The sequence below is a fragment of the Ursus maritimus genome, unplaced genomic scaffold, assembly GCF_017311325.1.
Source record: "Ursus maritimus isolate PB19 unplaced genomic scaffold, ASM1731132v1 scaffold_3, whole genome shotgun sequence".
Lineage (NCBI taxonomy): Eukaryota > Metazoa > Chordata > Mammalia > Carnivora > Ursidae > Ursus > Ursus maritimus.
Window position 1 is genome coordinate 76,070,258 of NW_024425563.1, and position 14,198 is coordinate 76,084,455.

The window sequence follows — 14,198 nt, forward strand, 5'->3', positions numbered from 1 at the left end:
ATATTTTGCATTTAATTGTTTTGATACTCATTTTAGTATTTTGCATTTTTTCATACGTAAGATCAATATTGTGTCAAGAAAATACAGATTTCATAAATCACATTGATTTCTAAATGAGTGTGTGCTTAAAACTGCATATTGTTTGCTTTTATCTAAATTGGAGCATTTGTGCTGTATATATTCATTTATAGAGTACAAAAATGTATTTATTGAGCCAAATAAATATTTTGCTAATTAAATTTTTCTTTCTTTCTATTCCACTTTTATTTTCCCATAGACTTGCTGCTTTCAAATAGCTGCATTCCCTTTTTGGGTTCATCAGAAGGACTGGATTTCCAAACCATTCTGTTGGATGAGGAGAGGGGCAGGCTACTTGTAGGAGCCAAGGACCACATCTTCCTGCTCAGTCTGGTTGACTTAAACAAAAATTTTAAGAAGGTCAGTTTATTTATATGTAGTTGACTGAATATGCATTTATCTTCATCCATGCCTTTCTTCTCTTTTGTTTTAAGTGACTCAGCGTCAAATGCACTAGGTCATTTTCATGTCCAAAAAGAATATATTAAAAGAACACCTCGCTTCAGATACACCTTTTGGATTTTTCTGTATTTAAGTACATATACATGTTCTCTGTTAAGAGTGAATAAGCATAGTGATAAAACCTATGATGATATGAATGAAAGGGATTATACAAGAGAAATGCAATGGTTTAGATTGAGAATCTGGCAAATGAGTTATTTATCAATAATTAACATTTATATCTATAGCAATTATTGTAAAATTAAGTTTTTATTAACTTAAAGTTATCAAATAACCATATTTTAAATTGACAGTGTGACTATGGTGGTATTTTAGCACCATACTGGTTTTTTTCTTCACACTCCTTTATTTTAACTGAACAGTTTTCTCCTATGGCCTATTCACACTCAGAGGGTGATTAATAATACTCCCAACTATGGGCTCATGAAGAATAATCTACCACTAAAAAAATATATATATGCTAGTTACTGAAAAAACAAAAGGCAACTTCTGCTGTGCTTTACATTTTCAGTTAGCAACACGATACCCAAAGGAAAGAGTGCCACACTTTAGGCCTTATAAATTATGATCAGCTGCTACTTTAGCAAATACCAACATCTGTGCAAGCCAAGATGGACGCCAAGACTGGAAGGGATTGAATGACTGATGAAAAGACATAATACATGACCCATTCTACATCTATGAGACAGATTGTTTTTCTGTCTCTCTTTTTTCAGAAGTATTGCAAAAAAAAAAAAAAAAAAAAAAAAGAAAATCCTAGGAGCCATTACAGGATTTCAGGTCAATAGTCTCCAATACAAAATTAATGGAGAATTCTTTCCATTCATAAAGAGCTGTTTATAAGTCATCATAGGACTTTGAAGTTTCAAATAGCTTTCACCTACAATGACCACTTTAACTTAAACCTCTAATTTTGAAATGCTTTAATAACTAAATATTCATTGCTCAGTTATTTGAATATCATCAGGACTAAGGGCTGTAGTCTACATAGGAAAAATATTTATCTCCATATGTGTTAATATTGCTTTCTTAATGCCTGCATCAGAAACGATGTGGGTTTTTTTTTTTTTGCCTTTTAATAATTTAATTTTTAAGTAATCCTTCTGTCCATTTTTGAGGTCCACCAAAAGAAAAGGAGATATCTCTTATGAATGCTCAGACTTGATAAAGAAATAGTCTTTGGATGCAAATGTATATGCATGTATTAGATGTTTCTAGAAGAAAGTGTGAGGGTAAAATATTGCCAGTAGTTGTTCTTGACTTGTGATAATCCAAATACACTTACAAACTCATAAGATTATTTTCTTAAAAAAATATTGTGCAGCTTGATAAGCAGTGAATTATGTGCTAGAATTCGAAAAGCTTACCTTCATTCTGCCATTATAGTTCCATTCCATGTAATTTTAAGGGTACATTTTTTCCTTAGTAATTTTTTAAAAAAGTATTTGTATCAGAGAGCCTATTGATGGTGTCAACTAATATCTCAATCATCAGTAAATATCTCAGGAGATAACTCCTTTTATGAAAGCCACCAAGGAAAATCTTAGTTTCACAGTTTTGCTTTAAGAGCTGCTACATAGCTAACAAAGCATTTTTCCAAATATGTCTCAGTTTTAGTATAATAACAAAAAGCAATTCATACTTTTAAGGGAATTTGTTCTTGTGCTATTCTCTGCCTTCAGGGATTAGAAGAAAAAGTTCATTTATCTGAAATGAGTGTATTAGATCATTGCTTAAAATAAATTCTGATAACATAACTTCCTTCTGTGACTATTTTAAGCAAATCTCTCTTTGGCTGCATTCCATCCTTGAAATGTGCTAATATTTAATAAAATAAATGTTTATGAAATATTGATTTCCCTTATGATGTTATTGAAATAAATGGTTATTTGAACACATTGTAAAATTAGGGTCTGTACTAGAGATTTTCTGCCCAACTGATATTCCTTTGTCTTTATAAAATGTATAATTCATGAAGAGGTTAGGTATACAAAGGAGATAATTTATGTTTATGTAGGTATCCACATTGAAAATTTATATAAATCACTCCAGTGCTAAAAGGTACTTCACAGTAGCAAGTTTAAGTGTCAAGATGGAGTGCTTTAGCAGTGTTTAGACCTACGTGGTTTGCATTGGCATTATGCCCTTCGGCAAAAATCCAAACTTCTCTGTGGAAGAAACCACACATGTTGGGACTCTGTGGGCCTGAAGGATGTCCTTTGTACTCTCTAGACTTAGAGCAATCTACAACACGTAATTGAGTTAGGAGTGACTGGTTGGGGATGTTTTCCTCTGGCAAATTAAAAAAAAAAAATCTTTAGAAAGTATTCCATTGAAGTGTCAAAATTTAGGATATATGTTTACTTAAAAGTGTTTGTACAAACAAGGATGTGCCTATTGAAAATGGCCAGGATTACTTCATATTTGCCACAGGCCTTTAGTGTGGAATCACCAGAATTATAGCAGCATCCTTTACCAAATGAATTCAGTAACAAATATTTGGAAATATCCTTCGTATTATCTTGACTCCGTTCAAACGAGATTTTGAGTCGTCTACAATGAATGGTACAGGTGTATGCTCAATAAGCTTTGATGAGTAAGTGAATGTAGAGGAAGAGAGTTAAAAATTAAACCTTTCAGGACATTTCTACTCTCTAGAAAGTAAAATTTAAGTACACCAAGTGGTTTGTGTTGTGTTTTGGGGTGTTGTTTTGTTTTGTTGTTGTTGTTGTTTTGTTATTGTTTAGATTAAAGGAATAAGATTCTGATCTTTTCTTGAGAGAAAGGACAATTTCTTCGGGATTTAATAGCCTTAGGGGCAAGTGTAAGCACACATGGGATAGGATACCTCTCACTTCAAGTAGGCTTTTCTACCGTTGGTCCATAAGGCCTCTCTCTTCAGCTAGGGAATACTCTGTGGATCCCTCCATGGGACAGGTTCAGGATAGATAATGCACATTCATTGGACATTTCCTTTTCCAATACGAGACCAAAATGGAATAATCAGAACCAGCCCAATGTGAGATCCCATTCCAATTGAAGGACCTGGATCTGGAACCATTCTTACGGTTGTGCTGTAGGTTGAATTCTCCCAGAGGCCAACCAGGAGAGGGAGATTAGTTTATAGGGTATTTGTAAGGGAGTGTTCTTGGGATAAACACGTGTGAGAGGGCCACTGGGGAAGTAGTATTAGATAAGAAAGAATTGAGCTGTGATGCAGACCTAGTAAAGCCTTAGCTGACAGGCCAAACTGATAAGGTGGCAAGCCTTTCAATATTTCCCTGTAATGTAAGTGATAATACCATTATTCAACTGAGTTTATCTTATAAAATGGAATCTCCATTTTCTCCCTATCTAATCCATTCACCGTGACCAACAGTGTTATCTCTTAAACAAATAAAAATCTAACCATATTTCTTCTCTGTTTATACACTTCTGGAGTTCTTGATTTCCAATGAAGTTGAATGAACTCCAGATTTCTGTTAACTTCTAAGGCTCTCCCTGTTTCCGGTCTTATTTTTATCCACTCTTCATTATTCCCTCACTTGCACTTTGTTTTCTGCTTCTCTCCCTTCCTCTCTCTCATTCTTTTATTCAATCTTCTCTGTTAGTTTCTCTCAAAATAAATTCCTTTCAAGTTTTGTGCCTTTGCTAAAGCTTCCTGAAATTGCCATTCACTTTCTAGCTCATCTCACTCCTCTGAATTTTGAAGGCAGTTACTGAATTTTACCCTTTTATTGCCTTTTGCTCCACAAGGCTCCCTGTTATGTTAGGGGCCATGACAATCCTTTGTGTTTACTAGAGCATTATATATTTTGATATCAATGTCAGTTGTCCTACTTGATAGAATTATTATTCGTTGGTATAAATAAATACATCCCCCATCCAAATTCTACCCTCTTTGAATGGGGAGTGGGTTATTTTACATGCACTTCTGATTCTCCTTTAGCACATAGTACAGTTAGTACAGCGTCTTACACATAAAACACACTACAGAATATGTTTCTTCAATTTTTATGAATTGGCAATTTTGTTATCTTTTTCTCTCTTGATTGTTAGACCAATATATTATACTTATCAATTTATCATGCAGTCCACATAGAGTAAAAGACACCTAAAATTTAAGGACTTTATTATATTATTTACTAAGAATAATGTCCAGAGTTTGGGTGGCTACAGAGATGGAATATCATCTGTTTAATGACGTTATCAAGGACCCAGTTATTTCTGTCTCTTCTGTCTGCCATTCTTTGTTGACATTATCCTTAGGTTGGTAGCAAGATGACTGTGACGATTTCAGGGGTCACATTCAGAAAGAAAATATGAAGGGATTAAAAATCATCACTTATTATGTCTCTTTCTTAGGAGCAAGAAAACTTTTCTAGAACCTTCACATCTCATTGGCCAGAAATATGTCGATTCCAATTTTTGAACTCAAAATAGGGGTGTTGTAACCACGATTTGCTTACATCAATCAACTACCTTAGGCAGAAGTGTTTAGGAATCAATCACATTGATCACTACACTTACAGAGAGGGAATAGAAAACAAATTTTCTGAAAAAAAATTATTTAGAGGACTTGCTTTTTTCTCATTAACTTAGGCTACCTGAGGCAAATATAAATGCTTCCTCAGCCAGTCAACAGAAGAGTATATGTTGCCTTTTAAGAGAGAATTATAAAGATTAGCTAGTTCTACAAGGAACTTATCTGGGAGGATTTATTTTTCTTTCAGGAGATAGCCTTGGAAAGTATTCATTACAAATACATATCCTTGATGTGATTTATTTTTCTCCACCCAACATGGTAAAAATCGAAAAATCGGCTGACCTTTGTTTTTCTTGCTTATGTAAGAGTTAATTTGCCACGGGGCGCCTGGGTAGCGCAGTGGTTAAGCATCTGCCTTCGGCTCAGGGCGTGATCCCAGCGTTCTGGGTTCGAGCCCCACATCAGGCTCCTCCACTAGGAGCCTGCTTCTTCCTCTCCCACTCCCCCTGCTGTGTTCCCTCTCTCGCTGGCTGTCTCTCTCTGTCAAATAAATAAATAAATTCTTTAAAAAAAAAAAAAAAAAGTTAATTTGCCACTATAAAAGTTCACCGTGACTCTATAATGTGTGTAAGCTTTATAAACTCTGGTCTACTGCAGATCTCTTCAAATTTTCTGATACTGTGTAAGTTTTCTCCCTTCAATATTGTAAGAATTGGAAGAGTGACATTGTTGGGAGAGAGTAAGATTATCCTTGAACTCAAAGAATTAAAGACTACATAATTATTCTGTGGTACCAGTAGTTAGCATTATCCACTAAATAATGTACAGAGAACATATTTTTTAAATCAAATAACTAAATATCACTTAAGCATCACTGAATATATATCTTAGCAGAATTATACCCCAAATGATTCTCCTTTGATTTGGTTTTGTCAGTCTTTGGGGTTGAAACCAATTATATGCATTTGTAGAAGTAAAACTTGGGAGGCTTTTTTTTTTTTTTTTAAGATTTATTTATTGATTTTAGATAGAGACTGGGGGTGGGGAAACAGAGAGGGAGAGAGAAACTCAAGCAGAGTCCACACTAAGCATGGAGCCTGACTCAGGGCTGGAACCCATAACCCTCAGATCAGACCTGAGCCAAAACCAAGAGTGGGACACTTAACAGACTGTGCCACCCAGGTGCCCTGGGATACTTTTTAGTGACTGAACTTTGTGTGTTGTTCTTCTTTTGTTCTACCTTAGTCAGTGTTTCTTTTTCGTTTTTTCATTAAAAAAATAAGTTGAGTGTCTGCTGTTGTCACATGTGCATGGGATTTGAGCTAGTTCAAGATGGGTGGGTAAGATTTGGGTTGTTGTTAACTGGTTAATTAAAAATAGTTTGCATTTATATTTGGAGCTTGCAGTTTATTGTTTCCTAATTCAGTTAGGATGGAGAAAAAACATGTTGGAGAAACTGAGTAATGTTGTTTTCCCCGTATATATTTCCATGTGCATATTTCTCACAATTCAAGTTAAAGATACTAGATTTTCCTGGCCTAGCCCTTAACATCCTACACCATCTGTAGAGTCAGAGGAAGTATATGAGAAAATAATTTTAGTAGTCCTCAAGAAAGATGGTCATCCGTGGATGGACATTTGCACCCATTTATCATTAATTTATAAGTAACGCATCAGAAACCTGTTCATGTACACATAATAATAATGAGTTTTTGACATTTGTACTATATGAATTAAAGGCCTACGGTTTCTAAACAAATGTTTCTAAACTATGAGACATCTGGCACTTTGACTACAAATGAATATTCTCCATCTCAACCAGGCTTAAGTAGTCCTAGTAATAATCCATATAAAATCCAGAGTCCTCTCTATGTAAACTCCAGGAGTTATATATATAAGCTGAAAGTCTCTCCCTCTCTCCTCTTTCTCTCTCTCTCTCATTTTTTTAATGTAGTCATAATTAACAGTAATATATATATGTTATATATATTTATATTTATATATTTATATATATCCAGTACTCTGTTTGGTTATGTTAGTTGGACTTCTGAGTTAATGAATTGTTGGGATCCTTCCATCTGAAAATGTTACTCACTTTGGAAGCAGTTCAAACCATGCATGGGTGGAGTGAGTCTCTAAACCAGGATGTAAGCAAACAGGTCACAAAGGGGATGATTTATTAAACTAAGTACTGCTTTTGTATTCATATTATTCAAGGATTTGTTTCTTGGTTTCCTTTTTTTTTCCCTCTCTCTCTCTCTCTCTTTTTCTTTTTCAAGTGGGCTATATATAGAGGCAGACAAGTAGATCAATGAGAAATAAACTTACTCTGAGACCATAGTTATTATTTATTTTACCTACTAACCTAACAGTGACTGGTATTCAACTAATGGAGTGTAATAATAAACAACTTTATTTTACCTCCCGCAATTCCTTTCAATCTATTCTGTGGAACTCTTCTCTAGACCTGTTTGGTAACTCCAGCAGGCAACCATGGTTTTCAAGGTCACTCTTAGGTAGTACAGGCTGTTTTTATCTAGCAATTACAAGGTCCGGTCTGATGTAATAAAACTTTCAACCTCATATAACATTGAACCTCTGATCCTTCTACCTGTCCCCGTTTGGATATGCCATGTGAGGGAAGACTCCGGGCAGGGAGGTATTCAGAGACTTCTCTTCGTCCCTACCTAGCATTCCTCCTCTTCCTGAAGCTTGTTAAACTTAGTTTACGACCCTCTAGTCAAATCAGGAGAAGGGAGGAGGAGAGGGTTTTGGACAAGTGTTTACTCTACTGTCATTGTCAGAGGGACCTCACTTCTTAACTTTCTGGCCTTGTCAGATGTTTGAAGGTGACTTTTCTTTCAAAGGCATCTTAGGGAGTTTTGGGGGGAATTTCCTCTTTCTGGAGTTCTTTCCATTGCAGTTCTCTGGATAAGCATGACTATGTTTCTTCTCTGACTGGTATACTCCCACTTTTTATCCTGAGATGGATTGCACTTTGACCAGGTATTAATTTCTGAAATCTTTTCACTCAACATTCTTGAACAGGACCTAACATGACCTCATGCCATCCCATTTTTGAGCGAGCTTGGCTCCCATTTGTTTCATGGAAAACTATCATGTGTCTTTTCCTGGATACACTCTAGAAGTTCAGGCTGATATCAGTATAGCCACTGAGTCTGGTCTCTGTTTTCCCTGCAGCTTGTCAGTCTTTTTCTCACCTTTAGGCATTAGTCTAGAATGTTCCACCAACTGCATGTTCAACAGCAGGTGCTTCTTGAGGTCCCATCAAAGCTCCTTTCGTGGCACCTACTCCTCACCTTGGGGGTTATAGGACACATTATAGAACTGTCTCAGGTGAAATATCCTTCTCTAGGGAAAGGTAAAAACTTTCTAATCTCCAGTTTCCAAGTATTTGTGGCTGAACGTGGGTGAAATTATCTATAGGATTCTTGGCCACCTACATAGAAAATTTTTGCTTCTTGACCTAGAATCTCATTTTTTCATTTTTACTCAGCAAAAACTTCCCTTTTAACATTTGCCTTACTACCAAAGCCATAAAATGAGCCCTCAAAAGGATGTTGTTTTACCTTCAAATTTAATGGGCATCTTCATTATGTATCATTCCTAAAGTATACAAACCAGAACCATAGAGGCAACCAAAAGAAAAATGTTAATGTTCTTATTAGTATTATTTACCTTTTGACTATTAATAGCCTCAAACAAAACATATGCTGTTTTACATCTTGTTTCCCATGCTTTTCCATAGATCTCCGTTGGAATCTGATTCCATTTTTCAATGAACTTTGAAATTGATCTTCAGATAGTTTACTTTCATTTTGAGATAATATCAATCATTTTTGTTCCTTTTTAAATAATTAAAAAACACTTTCTCTTGAAACTCATTTGTGTCAAAATTAAATATTGTATATAAAATGTTCAGGGGTGCCTGGGTGGCTCAGTCCATCTGCCTTCAGCTCAGGTCATGATCCCAGGGTCCTGGGCTCGAGCCCCACATTGGGCTCCCTGCTCAGTGGGGAGTCTGCTTCTCCCTCTCCCTCTAACCACCCCCCCCACTGCTTGTGCTCTCTCCCTCTCTCTAAATAAATTAATAAATATCTTTTTAGAACTATTAAAAAATAAAATAAAATAAAATGTTCAAAGAATTGTGTTTGCTAAGATCTTTTAATGAGCCCCACCAAAAACCTAAAACCTATTAGTTAACCTTATAGTGTTCAAGGAAAAAGCAGTATAATACTTAAAATTTTTCTGTTTAAAGTTATTTATATTTGTTTTTAATATAAAAAATACTAAATACGTTTCGGGGAGAAGGAAGTTTTCCTATGGATTTTAAGATGAAAAAGCGTACAAAAGCAATATATACATTACATAGCCTGCCTAAGATAACCCCATACTTTTGTGGAATAAGTTGACACAACTTCGTTTTGCCTTGCTAAATTTTAAGTCCCCACATTTGCTTCAGAACTTGACTCTGCTGCTTATTTAACCACAAAATAATCAGAATTATTTAAAAGAAAACATTGGATAAACATAAACATAAAACCCTTAAGCTAGAACTTGGACACTTTAAGAGGATTTTTTTTTCTTTTTAGCAGAATGTTAGTAAAGTAATTCCATGTTTATAAATGTGACTTATTTTTCTTCCACTTAACAATTATAATGCAATTTTTGTACTATTTTTCTCCTTATTTAACATCAACTCAGTATGTGATTATGAAAATTAAGTTACTTGAAATTCATCACTGTGCCCCTATTTTTAAGCACTTATATTAAGAAAATAACCAAGCTAAATGAGTTTGTAATTTTAAATACAATAATTTTTTAGTGGAATATTTAAACACCCTTCTCTGCGTAGCATGCATGAAAAGCGCTTTGTTGTTTCCCTTTCCTCAAGGAAGTCTAAAACAAGAGGGTTTTCATACATGAGGATCCTGTACTTGCTTGCTTTATGCTGAGTATAAGCAGAAATGCTTTTACAAGTCTGAATGACCTTCTGACTCCAGTTCTATTAACTCACATCATGGCTGAATAAGACATCCCCCTCTAATGCTTTACCCTGTGAATCTTTTATTTAGGGAGAAAGTCTCAGAATAAATAACTTCTCATTTAAAATTAAAGTTATTGATAAAAGAGAATTGCCACCTTTTTTATTCTTATTTAATATTTGAAATTAAGAAAATATAAACATTGGAAACCATGTGGACATCCCAATAAATTAACTTTTGTTATACGGCACCCTGCTTAGTTTCATGGTGATTAATCTGTTCCTAGTGCCTGTGGAGCACATGCTGTCTACTAACCACAGAGGTGAACAATCGCCTCGTTCATGGATGTGCTGGCTCCCTGGCCTGGGTGCCAATGTGCGAGTCCCATCTGGTCACTGTAACAGACTGTCAGGATGTTGTCAGACTTCTGCCAGAACTCTGACAAGAACTCCTTCTCTGCTGTAATTTTAAAGGAAACTTTGCAGATCACTTTTCAATAATTATTGAGTGCTTACTATGCAGGTGATAGGTGCCAGGTACTAAAGAGGGTAGGAAGTAGAAGCAATGCTCCTTGTCACTCAAAAGCGGTAGTCACTAAACGTCAGTGAGTCATATATTTAAGTCATGTACTTAGGAAGATAATGAACACTGTGACCTATATATCATACAGAATTATAAAATCTATCCATAAGCATACTTGCACTCCAATTCACATGTGACTGCACCACAAATTCCAAGTTACCCATCCATTTGTGGATTTCTTAAAACTGCTTTCATGATGCAAGAACATTCCTCTCACTTTCGTGCAATACGTGATTATTGAGCTCCTACTGTATCTCTAGCACTCTTTCAGATGCTGGACATCCAGGGGAGAATAAAACTGGTTAGGTCTCTGTTCTTATGGTGCCTCCAGTTTCTAAAGGGAGTGTTTGATGGAGAAGGAAAAAAGAAACAAATAAAACATATCATCTAAGTGTTGTTAAAAACTGTAGTGATAATCCTGGGGGAAAAATCCCCCAACTTTATTTATTTATTCATTCATTCATTCATTCATTCATTTATTCATTCATTTTAAGTTTCTATTTAAATTCCAGTTAGTTAATATGGAGTGTAATATTAGTTTCATATGTATGATATACTAATTCAACACTTCCATACAACACCCGTGCTCATCACAGCAAGTGCCTTCCTTAATCCCCATCACCTATTTCACCCATCCCCTGCCCACCTCCCCTCTGGTAACTGTCAGTTTGTTCTCTATAGTGAAGACTCTGTTTCTTGGTTTGTGTCTCTCTCTTTTTTCCCGTATGTTTGTTTGTTTTGTTTCTTAAATTCCACGTATAAGTGGAATCATATGGTATTTGTCTGACTTATTTCGCTTAGCGTAATAACTCTAGTTCCATCCACATCGCTGCAAATGGCAAGATGGAAAACACTACTTCAGCTGGTCTTCAGAGAGTCTTTTCTAGGGAAGTGATATTTAAATGGACTTTTTATAAGAAAGGACCATCCAGAGGAGGTCAGATGTATTCCCAGTAGAACAGATTCATTCTGAGGGTAGTATTGAGATAATACTTGAAAGCACAGCATTAGCTGCTCATGAGCTGTGAAGTAGGGACTCAAATTTAGTATTCTAATTCCATTGCATTTCATTGATCTTTACGCCCAGGAAAGGGTCCCAAACTAATTTACTTGCAAAAGAAAAGTGGCAGATGGATATGGTAAACACAAGTGTTTTAGCATTCAGAGACACTGGGTGGAAGAAAGCTAGTTGTGATGAGAGTTTGAGCGGAGTCCTAAAAAAGGAAAGGGAGAGACAGTTCTCACCTAAGACTTCATGAAGGAAGCTACATGGGCAGATCATACCCAAACTTAAGAGTTAAAACTCCCCATCCATAACAATTTCCCCCTAGCCAGTTTCAATCATGTAAGCTCTACTTTTAGTACTGTTGTCCTTATTTTTCAGTACTTCATTCTTTGAGCTTAGATCTCTTACCTGTTCCTGGGACCCAGAGCAGTCTTTGCTCCCTTGGTTGTTTCAAATCCTTTATCATATGGCATTTAGACCAACATTTTCCCAACTCTTTTTACAGCCATTCAAAAACTCGAATCCTGTTCTTTGATAGAAATGCCCATCTGCATTTTTAGGGCTCTGAATTTTTGTCCTTAATTAGGTTTTATGAACGAGTTGTAACTTTCCCTTCTGTGTATTCCATTCAGTTTTGGCATCTCTGAACTAGGCCAAGGGCCATTTGACTGACCTTGCACTGGCTAACTTAAGTCAATTAAATTGCTTCTCCGAATATTTAACAAAGAGCAGATATAATTAGAATTTCCTTAAGATGTTGTTATAGGCCTTATCATTATTTGAATGTTTCTGTAGCTTGCCTAAGATTAAATAATTAAAAATAAAGTGCCTGACATTTTCACCTTACTGAGTGATAACTGTTAATATGTGTTATAAGTTATGAATGAAACAATAATTGTTAGAGACATTGCAGTATTTACTTGTGAGTTTTTCTAACCTGTTTATATTCAAAAGGAAGTAAAATTGCTTCAAAGAACAAACAAAGACATTTTGGATTTTGGATAGAGATAAGCAAATAAAATCAATATAAGATAATCAGATCATTGGTTGTATTTTTAAATGTATGCAGCTCCCATTATATTTTCATAAGGAAATTAATATTAAATCTCTTTTAAAAATGTGTTTAAAATATAACTTTATAACAGCTGAGCATATGTGAAGTGACACTGAGGACAATTTTCATTTCATTAAATGATCTCTTATTATACTGGTAATCTACATTCTATAACTCTGAAAGAAAAAAATATATATATACATGTATGTATTTTTATTCTTACTATTTTTTAAAAAACGATATGGAGGGCACCTGGGTGGCTCAGTCGAGTAAGCATCTGACTTCGGCTTAGGTCATGATCTTGGGGTCTTGGGATCCAACCCCACAACGGGCTCCCCGCTGAGCAGGGAGTCTGCTTGCCCCTCTGCTCCTCCCCCAGTTTATGCTCTCTCTCTCTCTCTTAATCTCTCTGTCTCTCAAATAAATTTTAAAAGCTTAAAAAAATAAAAAAATAATGTGTTGAATTTATGTGTCATCTTTGCAAAGGTATCATGCTAATCCTCTGTGTATCATTCCATTTAGTAAATGTGCTGCCAAAGTGAGCACTACATATATATTTTTAGACGTTAATATTTGATCCCTCCAAGTGTAATTTACACAAATGAATCCTTTGGAAATGTTCTATTTCAATTGTGAAATGTTATGAAAACAACATAAATATGGTAGTTTGGTTAAATCAATAAATTACAGAACATGGAGACTGACTTATCAGTCATACCTGTTTTGAAACATTAACCAATACATTGTCACTTCCAAGTGGAGAAGTTTATAAATTTATTTACTTGTTTCCCAGAGTAGTTTTCTGTTATTAACTTGATCTATAAGATTAGCACTCAAATTAAAATTAATTTGCAACCCCTAATTATTTAGTAGTGGTTCAATTAGTTGTTACACCCTGGATAATTATGTTGAGAGAAATTCTCACTCATCTGGATCCACAGAAAAGACATGTTTGATTTCTGACGTCTGTCCTCCATGTGGGTAGAGAGAGCAGTGGTAAGCTTTGCACATATTTGAGATCCTTTGTATCTAAGCACCAAGGTTCCAAAGACTACTCTCTGCCAAAACGGTAGCCTCACAGGCTGCCTCTGGCACATTACACAGCGCTAGTTAAGAACTGGTGTTCCATGGGAATATTTCAGGACAATTAATATGGCAATGATGCAAGTAGCATCTCTGCCTCTGCTATGTCTCTTTTTGATAAGTGAAAGAAAAATATCCATGCATAACTTTCTAAGGGAGTAGTTCAGCTACGTCAGCTTTAGGGGTTTGTGTTTTGTTTGTCCTGCTCATGCAGTTTTTAATACAGCTTGACACTGCGTGTACCATGCTCCAAAGTACAAGGAAATGTACATGTCATTTTACTGCCAATAAATTCAGAAGTAATGAGAATGTTAATAACCACTGTTTTAAAACTGCACATTACCTAGTAATCAAGAGGGCTTTTTATAGATTTTGTGGACATTGTATTTTTACTGAAATAATCTGGGCTACTGAATATGGTAATATTCAGTACTGAAATAA

The 14,198-nt window shown here is 35.3% G+C and overlaps 1 protein-coding gene and 1 non-coding gene across 2 annotated transcripts in view; one reads left to right on the forward strand and one right to left on the reverse strand.

The window, feature by feature from the left end:
- The window catches only part of SEMA3D (semaphorin 3D), a 126,477-nt gene that overhangs the window by 21,017 nt on the left and 91,262 nt on the right, over window positions 1–14,198 (forward strand). The gene's annotated exons all lie outside the window — the stretch shown is intronic.
- On the reverse strand, window positions 13,116–13,220 carry LOC121105993. The gene has a single exon (XR_005838721.1). It is a non-coding gene; the product is annotated as a U6 spliceosomal RNA (small nuclear RNA).